Genomic DNA, 13,272 nt, shown 5'->3' with positions numbered 1-13,272 from the left:
TCATCATCGGTTACCATGTATGTATAATCCCTCATCCACTTGATGCTCCTTGGACGACTTAGGGTATGGTCAACTGTCAAACCCTAATCGATCATCTGAGTTAGTACTGATGCATTCAAAAATCATCGGAGAACTCTTCTCCGATATTTCATTACCTTGGCGAAGGACTTCGTTGCATCGTCTTCCTTGAGCTGTCACCTCTTATACCGAGGGTGGACGATCCCATCTTGACCACTCAATTGCCTTCGTGCACTTCTTAATGCACCCGAACTAAGACCGTTTAGAATCCCATGATTAGAGACTCGTTGGCCATACCCAAAGTACAACTGTCTGTCCACAAGACGTCTTTGATGTCTTCGGTTTAAGGACCACTTACACAACCGTGACGTGAATTAACTTGATTAACATTTAGGTATAATACCATTCAGGGATTAGTACGGATCAATTTAGTGCATTCTTTCCACTAAATAGCACCTGCTATCTATCTTTATTGTCTCCACACTAATGGCTTTCCAAGACCGGCCATACTCATCATATGAGTGAGGCTAGATAGTGCTATTGTATCCGGATACTTCGATGTCCTTCTCACGTATCCTTCGAATAGGAATGTTTAGAACACATGCTTAAAGACTAGTGATCTCCGTATTGCGATCTCATCATAATTCGCTAAGTCCGATCATGTATTCATGGACTTCATTATACTCATCACACGTGCATTATAATGAATATGTTCTATTAATGAATATGGAACGAGATGTGGAATGTGTGATTGTCTTGCCGGCCACATATATTTCCTTCAATTATTGGGTGTTTTCTTGTTGCTGCCTTTGCTGGTTTTAATCTAGTGTTGTGAAATGTTATAAGCTAGAAAAATGGGATAATTCGTTGTTAATTCTTGTATGAAACTACAAATTTTAAAATATTTCCTTACTAAGTATAGATTTGAGTAAGGGTTGTACCACAAAAAACCAAAACTCAATTAGAAAATTTTTTTTTAAGCAAATGCAATGAACGAAAACCTAAATAATGTTGAGAAAAACTTTAAAGATATTTTTGAAAAACTTAAATATAAGTATTGTAATGTTAAGAAATTACAGAATAACTACTGAAACTAACTTACAATATATTTTAAAAGAGGGCGCCAAGTTTGCCCACAGGAGCACACCAGACTTGGTGTGGCGACTGATAACATGCATTTTTAGTGCCTTATATTAATATATTTATGCGTCTTTATGCATTGAATTACTCATATTCGCATGTTATCAAGCTTAAAATGATTAAATCTATTTTTAGAACAAATTTCTGAATTTTCTATATTTTAGGATTTTTCTAATAGTATATTCTAAAAGAATATAATTTTTTGAGAAAGAATATGATTTTTATGGAATTTTTGGATATTAAATTTGGAAAGATGATTTTTCTGATTCAAAAAATATATTTATACGTATTTTTTGGGGTTTTATTTGATTTAATATGAAATTTTAAGTATTTTGGTTTTTTTATGGCATAGTGTGACGTGGCGTGCGGATGCGCCGCCACATCAGCATTGAGAAAGAGATTTTTTCTTTGTTTTTTGTCCTTTTGACATGTACATGTGGCACGGAATATGAAAAGTTGCGGAATACGAAAAGCCACGGAATACGAAAAGCCATGGAATATGAAAAGCCACGGAATACAAAAAGGCATGGAATATAAAAAGCCACGGAATACGAAAAGCCACAGAATACCAAGTGCTTTGACTTCTTAACATGCACAAACTGATGACTTTGATGAGGAGAGAGAAGAAATTAAATGCTAGGATTGCTTCAACTTCCAACGGCCATAACTTTTCATCTTCCCCTCCTCTTTCTATCCATACCCTCTAATCTATAAATAGAGGCCTGGATCATTGTAAAAACCATCTTGAACTTGCTTCCCACTTTTGTGGGCTGATTGAAAGAGAGTGAGTTTTGAGATCCATCAAGAGTGTTCTTGGTGTCTTGGGTGTGTGGAAGAGACAAAAGAGAAGAGGGGGAGCTTACCGGCACTCGCAAATCGCCGTGATCCTGGCGGAACGTAAGGATCTAAGGTAAGTGTCTTCGCCTTACGTTGTTTCTCTCCCAACATCATCGTTATCATAGTTATAGTTTTTTTTTATTATCAACGTTTCATTTATCACTTCACTTACTTACGTCCCCACTCTCTCATCTCTCCATCCTTGCCATCGTACCATTCCATATCCAACCACTATCCTCGTTCATACCATAGTTCATTATCGTGTCCGTCACAATCACTTACTCTTTTATTTAAGTTAAATTAACATATAAATTAAGTACTTCTTAATCGATACCACTCGCTCATATCCTTGAATTGTGTTTTTGTCGATCGCTCATTGATCATCACTAGTTTAAGAAAGTAATTCCTTAATCATCGTTCCCTGTGGAGACAATCCGTACTCATCACTAACTACGTATTTTCAAGTACGGTCAAATATATTTTATTGAATAATCTCAATCACCAACGACGAATTTTAACCCTAAAATTGAGATTATCAGCGACACCAAATAACATTTTGCGGATCTCCCCTTTTCTGGTACAGTAATTATGCAATAACGTGAGCCATAGGATGGATTTTTAGTATCGTTTGCAGCGTTGAAAAGCATTGGGTCTTGGTTATCACGGAACCAAGTCTGAAAAAATGAGTGTGGAAGGCAGGAACCTCCGAAAATGCATGAACCTTTGGAGTCATTCCCTTTGGGGACAAGGATGCATTTTTCTTTACTTTGATTCCAAATCTGTTAATCTGAATCACATACTGTGTATCCAAGAAATAATGCTGCACTCAAGGCTGCCAAAACATAGTTTGGGATAGAAATTCAGGGATAGTTACAAGAAACTAAAGAGGAGTCGAAGACACACGGAGACGAAGCAGCTGGATAGGATCTCAATCAAGATTAGAGTAGTAATAATCGACGCTATAATTATACTCGTTAGAGGCTAGACTATTAGGAAATCATATAAGTTCAAACATAGATAGGATTAAATATAGTTAGGATTAAACATAGATAGGATTAAACAGTTAGGATTAGATCTCATATACATTTTATAATGAAAGGGTCCACGGCACCGATCAACGGTTGTGATCGGTGCACCCAAACATTATAACGGTTGTGATTTAAAACAGTATTTCAAATCTATGTATCCGTTGTGAGCCGTTACAACGGATACATATACGTTATAGTAGTTACTATATTTAGTTACCTATACACATAATAAATAAATCACCAATGTTCATAAACAAGGTGTGGGAAATACAACGATCTTGAAGTATTTCTGTGTGTCTTCTCTCTCTCCCCCCCCTCTTCCTCTTCTCTTCTCTTTCTTCCTTTCTTTCGTTCTACTTCTTGTGGCGAGATCAAAATCTTTCAGAAACCACTTGATTCAAGGGAATCAAGTGAGGTTAGTTCATAAATCATTAAACCCTATTAGTTAGGACCAATTACAAAAAATAGTGTCAATTTCATTTTAAATATGAATAAGAGAGAACTTGTGGCCATCTTCTTGATACAAAAATTAAAATAAATCATGAAAACACATATGTATCACTACACATTTGATGTCATCACATTTGCTCTTGCTAGCCAATTGTTAGCTTGAGGGTAGGTGTGCCTAGCTGGCTCGATCACTTTGGCACCACAGTCAAATTCAATATTTTTTCCCTCTTTTTATTTATTTTATTTAAATTAAAATTAAATCCTAAAATATTGAAAATAATGCACTCAAACATCATTAAATGATACAAGTCTTGGATGAGAATCTACAACACATTAGAATGCCCTTGTTGATGCTCCTTTACTCCCACATCATCTAGGGTTCCTAGAACAATGTGATATCTCACACAGGGTAAATCCTTAACCCTTCACCCTCATACAAAGACTACATAATGATCTTTGAAACTATGACCATTACCAGGTATATAATCAGGGTTTTAAAACATAGAGGTTAATCATGCTCTGGCAACTTTGTGTAAGGTACAGAGTGAATCCAATAATCCTGGTATGTTTTGAAAAACTCATTATTTGACTAATAATTACAGCACAAATGATTGAAAATGAGATAGAAGTTGATATATGTTTTAAAGGTATAAATATCATCAAAATAACTCATGTTGCACAAAAAAACAATAAATCACCTGTTCTCAAATTTTATCGGATGATCACTTGAAATCTTCTAAATCCTTAGGACAAAATCTGCTCGAATTATCATTCAAATTTTTTTCTTTAAATTTAAAGGACTCATTCTTTTGTGTTTGCAAGTGAACCTTGGTATGTCTCAAATTTTCATCACCTATGACTAGTAATGTTCGCCCGTCCCGATACCGGTACCGGATGCTGGTATCGGGACGGATGCTGTATCGGATACCGGAAAGGCAATTTCCGGTATCCGGTTTTTTCGATATCCGGATATTGGATATCGGTATCGGATATCGGTTGCTACAGTGTCAATATCCGATACCAATATTCGTCCTGATGTTGGCATCCGTCTCCGTCCCAAGGGGACAGATGCCGGTACCGGATATCGGATGTGGATATCAAAAACCGATGACTATTATGTTAGGTCCACCGTGTATTTTTTATTCAAACTTTTGAATCAAAAATACACGGTCAGACCTCAGACGAAGCAGGACGGTGGACGGCAGATGGCGGAGGACGGCGAAGGCAGACAGCGAAGGCGGACGGCGGAGGTGGACGACAGAGGCGGACGGTGGAGGTGGACGGCGGATGGTGGCGACGGATGGCGGACGGCGGATGGTGGCGACGGACGGCGGTGGCGGAGGGCGCACGGTGAACGGCGGCGGCTACAGCGGTATGTCTTCTTACATTTCACTTCAAATGAATATAAGTAAATCGTGATCTTCGTACTTCATAGTTGTCATTTTTTCATTAGGATTATGCAACTTCTTTCTTGCAATACGTGAGATTAACCCGTTCTTCTGAAGTCTCAACCTCTTCTTCTCCCAATTCTCTAATTCTCCATCTCAAATTCTTTAATCTCCCTCTGAAGTCTCAAATTCTCTAAATTGCAATCTCTCTTCTCATCTCTTAATTCAATCTCTTTTTCTCTCTAACTCTCTTCTCCAATTCTCACTCTCTCTTCTCCCAATCTCTTAAATTCTCCATCTCTCACTCTCTCTTCTCCCAATCTCTTAAATTCTTCATATTTAACTTTCTCCTCTCCCATTCTCTTATGATCTCTAATTCCCACTCTCTCTTCTTCCAATCACTTAAATTCTCCATATTTCACTCTCCCCGCTCCCATTCTCCTCTCTCATTCTACATTCTGATTCTATCTCTCTCTCTCTCTCTCTCATTCTCTCTTACCCTTTGCTGTTTTTTTTACCCTCATTCTATCTCCCACCCTCTTTCTCTGCCAATTTCGTTAAAACTCTCTACCTCTCCCCCTCATTCTAACTGACTCTATAATTCTCTCTTGTCTCCCTTTCATTCTCCCTTTCTCCATAACTCTATGATCTTTGAGCTTACCCTCAACTTCTTCAAATGTCCTCCCGTTCTCTCTAAATGTCTACCACTCTCTATTTTTGATTCTTTAATCTTATTCTCCTCCGCTCTCTTAGTCTCTTCCACTATCTTATAATTCACTGTTTATTTATTTCTTTTATTCATTGCACCTGTTACTTAATTCAGAGTTTAAACTGCAGTTTGGCATCATGTGATGCCGGAGGCAATGGCTCAACCCAAGACAGATCTGGGTCAGGAGCTGTAGGCCCTCAACGTACGTACGCGGGAACTTCTCATGCCGAACAAAGTCAACCTCGTTCGAATCGTTTTGTCATCATTGACTATTTTGAATAGATGGAAGATGGATACTATGCATGCTTACTGTGCCGGGAGTTGAACCCGCACATTAAGAGGAAACCAATAAAGAGGCAAGCCGACAAAAGCACCAACGTATTTGGCGACATTTCAAATCCTGCCATCCAGCTCGTCACGCAGAGCTTAAGGGCGAAGTGTCGAAAGACCCTGATCAGCCACGTATCACTGACAGAATGAAAAGCAAACAACAGGGAGAGCCTAGCCGACGAGGGCCGATTAGAGGGCATACTCTAGATGAGACGAAGAATTTCATTGCACGATTCGTATGCATGACTAATTCACCCTAGAGCATTGTTGAGAATGTTGCCTTCAAGGAGATGTGGCGTTATGCGACATTTCTCGACTTGGATCCTCCAAGTGCGAAGGTCATAAAGCAGTGGACCATCCAAATGCATGGTCGCATGAAACATGATGTGAGGAAGCTTTGGGAGAATGTGGACCGAGTGCCACTCACCTAGATGCATGGACTGCGAAGAACGGAACTGGACTACTAGGCATCACCGTCCATTGGGTGGACAACACATGGGTGTACAGAGAGCGGGTACTTGCCATCCGAGAAATCGTCGACAAGCACGATGGGGAGAACATGGCGTCCATCGTTCTGTAGGCCCTAGATGAATTCTGTCTGCGACTGAAGGTCAGCATTCAGCATCTAACTCATTTTATTAGTTGAACTTGTGTCTTTAAATGTGGAACGTACTTATGCAGGTCTACACCGTGACTACTGACAATGCCACGGCAAATAAGAGGATGTTGGCATTGATGGCAAGAAAGATGAAGAGCGTTAACCCGGCGTTTAGCGCCCAAAGGCACGTCCCATGTGTGGCACACATTCTGAACATTGTCGTGCAAGCGGCAATAGAAAGCTTTGGTATTCCTTCGGCCCAAGCTGTAGAACCCGAAGAAGGCGATGTGACAAGGACAGCAGACCACTACGACAGTGACCAAGACAATGAACTCGGCGATATATTCTTAGCATCTAATGACAATGAGGGACCACGCCGACCATTATGTTTGGGTGATGCAGTTACAAAGGTGCGTACACTAGTGCGCAGTATTCAGAGCTCTACACAACGGAGAGAACATTATACAAAGGCATGTGAAGACGACCCCGAAGTCGAGGACTCCAACATGGTCGTCTTAGATTGTCCAACCCCATGGAGCAGTACGTACACTATGATAGCGATCACCGTGAAGAAGCGTGCTTTATTGACAAAGTGTCGAAGGCTTTTGGCCGGAAGGCGACGTCGACAAAGTTGTCGAAGGACGAGTGGGAGTTGGTGAAAGAGTTCTGTCGCATCCTTGGACGTTTTGCCGTATCAACTGATCATGTTTGCAAGACAGTGACGCCGGCGATATGTGATGTCTTGTATCTCATAGACGACCTAAAGGTTCACATGGAGGAAGTGGTCCAGAAAATCGAAGATGGCACCTTCTTTACATTCGTACGACGGTTGCATGAAGGAGGTCATTCAAACATGGGGCAAGCATGTAAAGCGATGCATTACAATCTTGCACAATATGATGAGATATCGTGGGCGAATGAGGCAATCACTGTTGCGGCATTGATGGATCCATTCCACAAAGTCAGTGCTCCACCCGGGCGTCCTAGAAGCAACCATCGCATACGTACGATCGTTGTTACCAGGTGACTCGTCGAGTCGTGGACTGAGAGGGGCCACTGAGGAGGGGCAGTCAAGAGTTAAAGAGTTAGACTCTTGGCTTAAGAGCACTATGCGGCACGTGCAACCGGCACCTACGCCAACGAGGTCGGCGTGGGACGAATTCAACCAATACCTTACGGAGATTGTGCTTAATGAGGGTGTGTTCACTCCACTATCTTGGTGGGCCAGCAGGGGGGCGAAGTGTTTCCCCTTACTTGCAGCCGTTACGAGGGACCTATTGTCCGTATGTGCGATGAGCGCTTCTGCCGAGCGGTTGTCACGTACAAGCGATCACGTTTGTCGCCAATAAGCATCGAAACACTAATCACTGTGAAGTGTTGGCTCCGTGCGGATAACAAACAGTGGTACAATGACGTTGAGCTAGATTCGGATGGTGACGACGTACAAGATGGTGTGGTCGCTTGTGCTCGAGGTACACAGCACTTAAATGAACTACATTTTCCTATTTTTATGTAATCATCGTTACTTATTTCTTATCTTGTGCTACGCAGGTGATGATCAAGTAAGCACAAACCTCTGACAGAGCCGTGGGGAGGTTTCTATGGGAAGTGCGCGTTTTTGACAGAGCCATTGTCATATGTAGTTTGTGAATTTTGCTACAACTGTCGAGTTAACGCCGTATAGAACTTTATAATTTTATTTACAGAATTTTGAAACATTTTCCAAAAATTCTTTTGAATATCCCTAAATTACTATAAAGATTCAAATTACAAATTAAATATTATAATTTATATAAATAAATAGACCTATTCACTTCTTGTTAAATCTTTATATCTGTCATTACTATATTCCTCTATCTGTCCAATAAATAATCTTAATATCACTCAAAAAAAATAATCCCTATAATTAAATATCATGCCAAGTACTATACTTACTCTATCTTCATAATTACATATCATGCTAAACTGTAAATCTAATATAACCCTTCTACTAATATCTTACATTCTCTCGTTATTATTAAACCACCATATTTATTACTCCTATTAGTAACTATTTCTAGTATCTATAGCAAATATAAATTATATCATGCACCTTTATTCTCCTATGCATTTTCCATGGTATGCACTTCATCCTCTCTTATATTTTTAATTCTATTCATAGCTTACATTACAATAAAGATTCAGATTACAAATTCCACTAGTATCTTACACTCTACCCTTATTATTAAATCGTCAGTTTTATTATTCCTCTTACTAACTGTTTCACTTATCTATTAAAGGTGTTAAATATATTATGTAATTTTATTTTATTAAAATTACGTTATATATAATTTTCTTAAAATTCGTTCAAAAATTAGTTGTAATTCTAAGATAACCATTCCACTAATATCTTACACTCTACCCTTATAATTAAATCGTCAGTTTTATTATTCCTCTTACTAACTATTTCACTTATCTATTAAAGGTGTTCAATATATTATGTAATTTTATTTTACTTAAAATTACATTATATTAAATTCGTTCAAAATTAGTTGTAAGTCTAAAATAACCATTCCACTAGTATCTTACACTCTACCCTTATTATTAAACACTCATATTTATTATTCCTCTTACTAACTATTTCTATTATCTTGTAAAAGTATTAAATATATTCTGCAATTTTATTTTCATAAAAATACTGTGTATTAATTTCGTTAAAACATTAGTTGTCAATCTAAAATAACCGTTCCACTAATATCTTACACTCTACCCTTATTATTAAACCCTCATATTTATTATTAAATTTATTAATTATATTATGCAATTCTATCTTCTTAGAATTAAAAAATATTAATTTCGTTAAAACGTTAATTGTAAGTCTAAAAAAACAATTCCACAATATGCAATTTAACCCTCATTATTATGAAGTTTTAGTTTCTTAAGATTCCATTATATTAATTTTGGTCTAACATTAGTTAAGGCCCACATAAATGTTGCATTTTTCACATATGAAATTCGACATATGACAACAATACGTGAAAAGGACATACTTAATTTTCTCAGTACGCAGCATCTGTGGGCACCTGGGCGGCGGCAATGAGATTCAAATGTAAGACTGCTGCGGCAAATATAAACTCCCAAAGAAATTAGAATTTTCCCACATGGGATTGCGGTGGACTGAGAAAAAATATCCGGATACCGGTTTGCGATATCCGGATATCGAAATCCGGTGTCCGGCATCCGATATCCGCCTTGTCCCTCCACCTTTGATATCTGATACCGATATCCATCTAACCCCTAATAGACGGATATCGACCGATATCCGATATCTGATATCCGGCACTGTCCCATTTTTTCCCGGATATCGGATATCGGTTGTCCGATACTGGATGAAAGACGGATATCGGTTGGGCATTCCCTAATGACTAGGTATTATACCTTTTTTCACTCAAGATTTCCTTCACTTATTTTCTCTTTAGACACATTGTGTATGCTTTCTTCATGTCCTCAAATCTCCTGGTTATTTCATTGACTAATTCTTTTCTAGTCAGTTTCCTTGGTTGATGATGACCTATGCCACAGCCCAATAAGACCTCTATTACCTCTCATACGAGGCCTAACCCTTCTCTACTAATTGCACATGTGTATTATATTGATGTTTTATAATTTCTTTCTACTAAATAGTAGATGTCCAGTGGAGGAATCCAAAACATTGGACATGTCCTTCGAGAATTGAACTCATCAATGGTTATCACACAACTGACTAATGATGATTAAGTCATGATTAAGCCCTTCTATATGTACGACAGTTTGGATAAAAAACTCACAATTTAAACTCATATATTCTGTACCTATGATCTTTTGCATTTTTTGTTACCGAAAATGATTTCCCTCTCTTTTTGTCTTTCATGCGTGGCAGCCAAGATGGTTCACCAGTCAAGTGTTGAGCATCCATGGCCCAAGTACCTGTTGTTTTTACATTGTGAGTGAGCTGAAATATATCTAAGTCAATTTATTAACCCATGTCCTCCTAGAAAGCAGGCTGGGAATTGTGGTATAGACATGGTGAAAATATAATTCTAAATCATAATTCCTAGGTCTAGTATCTTGAGGAGGGAACCTATATGTATGGAGAGGTTAGGGAATTGATGATATCCAAGATGATGAACATGTTCAAAAAACCATCTCTTAAATTGCTTCTTCAGGAGATTGTCTGGCTTGTGACAGAGCACTGCAATTTTATCTTCTTTGTAATGTGAAATCCTTTGACTTCTCCTTTAACTTACTTGCATCAGCTTGATCTCATGATGTCAAAAATTTTCTCCTTTTTTAGTTCATCTTGTGGTCAATGAGTGAACCCACAAGCTTATCAATGGGTGTCTCATCCAAGTCTTTGGACTTTTTAATTACCTTATAATTCATGTTACATTATTCTTAAAGGAACTCAATAATTTATATTTAATAGAAAATTTTAAATGTCTTATCTAATGTCCATGTTAAATTTAGGAGCTTGTCTAATCACCCCATCATCCGCTTGATCTTCTCACCTTGATTCATCCTGACAATCTCAAATTCAATGATTATTGTTGATTAACTTAATTTTTTACCCTAGATGTAGCTTCATGGATGGCATATAACTTATCCAACATCTCCATAGCAGTGCGGAGAGAAACATGGACTCCTTTTGATCTCATGAGAAGCCTTTGAGCTAAGTGATAACTCCTTTTCATCAAACTTTTAATGGTCTACTCCAAATCCATTACACACTTTTCCCTACGAAACATTCTCAACATGTCAATCCATGATGAGAAATTTAGGCCATCAAAAGTAAAAGGTCTAAATTCACTTTCCCTAGCCATATGATATAGTCTTGGATACCAGTTATGGTTTGAATTCTAGGTAGGCTATGATACCAGTTATGGTCTAAATTCTAGGTGGATAAGGTATGCCCTAAGAAGTGGGGTGAACTAGATTTTAAAACTTTAGTCACTAAGATCTAGTTAACTACGTGAAATGTGGTCTAGTTATCTATGGAATGAGATATAGGATAGGCTAGTCCTTAAATCTCATAAGACATTTCTTCCCTTTCTTCCAGCATAATTGTGCCAAATGTAATATAAATGTGTTGAGGCATTTGAACACACGCAATGCTCTAAAAAAATCCTTTTTCCATTTTTTTACACGTAGACACTTTTGAATTGAGTGCAATATAAAAAATGCAAGGATTTTTTTGATTCGCACATTTATACTGCATTTGTTGCTGAAAATTCCAGGATTTAATCCTTCATAATCTGTCGCTATGCACTTTTCATTAGATGATCCAATTCATGATTGGCGTGTTGTGCTTCAGGAAATGTGATGCCATAATGGATCAGCCCCCAATGATTGGCTACACAATCAGTGGAATAAAAGTAAATCAATAAGATAGCATCACGTGAAGGGCATATAAATTAAGTTAAAACCCATGAAAAATGAAAATAGATGTCACTAATAATTCTATAAAAATATTCAAAAAATTGTAAAATTAATTTTTCAGGGACATGAAGTCAGAAAATCTGAAAAATTCAAAATTTCCAAATATTCGTAAATAATTCTACAAACAAATTCACTGACTTGCAAAATTAATTTCATAATGACTATGAAGTAAAAAATCATGAAAATCAATATTTTGAATTTTTTTGAACTCCTTGAATAAGTGTATAAATATATTTATTGACTTGTAAAATTAATTATCTGATGAATAGAAACTCAAAAATATATATCCAAAATATTCAAAAAAATTGGTAAATGCCTTTTATATTTATATGAGGATATTATGTCTCATATATTTAATAAATTTCTCAATGATTCAAAAGTTAGAGAAACTGTAAAAACGGTTGGAATTCCAGAAGACTGTAGAATCACAATAAGGGCTAGTTTACTCAATTTAATAAGTGATAACATGGAAATATGGTCATTTGGATGCATATATTGATGTAATATGCACGATAAATGATAATTTGCATGTCAAGAAAGAATACTGAAGGGCAATCCCAAGTGTCTTGAAACAAATAATCACAGGACCAACCATCCTCATCTTATAAGCATGAGTAGATGGTGGTATTATGTCAGGATATGTTGATGTCCCTCGTAATTATCATATGAATTAGAATGTTTAGGATTGATGTTTCAAAATAACTGATCACCGAATGATGATCTCATCATACTTCAGTTATCATTTCACATATCCTTGTATATCATTATTAGCCTCACATGTGTGTAAATCAATACATAACAAGACACGTAATGGGAAATTAAATTTCATGCCCTATAGATATATTTCCATCACATCTCTCTCAGATAAGCGTGAGCCTGATTATTAATGGGATGATCTCATCAGTTCTTATTTATGATGCATTTGTTTTGTATTTTATTCAATACTTTGTTTTACTGCTTCATATTTTCATCATCATTTGTTGAATGATGGGGGTAGATGAATAATTCTTATCTGATGGATAAATCCCACATCAATATGATCATGTTTAAATTTATCTCTTGGAAAATTGAAATGTTGGAAGAAAAATGAAGGATGATATGGTCAATGTGGATCATAAAAATCATTATTAAGTTCAACCATTTTTTTCTTATCATGTAATTAAAGTTAATTACTACCCTGCGCCCCATGCGAAGTCTGCCCAATTTCTTTTAAAGAAGTAATGGGTTTCCTCTAAGCCATAGTCTTGCCTATGAAATACTTATAGTATGATTTAAAATATGTAGCAATGGAAATTCAATCACTAACCTCACATTTAAATT

Source organism: Wolffia australiana, chromosome 5 (genome assembly GCF_029677425.1).
Source record: "Wolffia australiana isolate 7733 chromosome 5, ASM2967742v1".
Lineage (NCBI taxonomy): Eukaryota > Viridiplantae > Streptophyta > Magnoliopsida > Alismatales > Araceae > Wolffia > Wolffia australiana.
The sequence above is the reverse complement of the archived record's forward strand: the minus strand, read 5'-3'. Positions refer to the sequence as shown.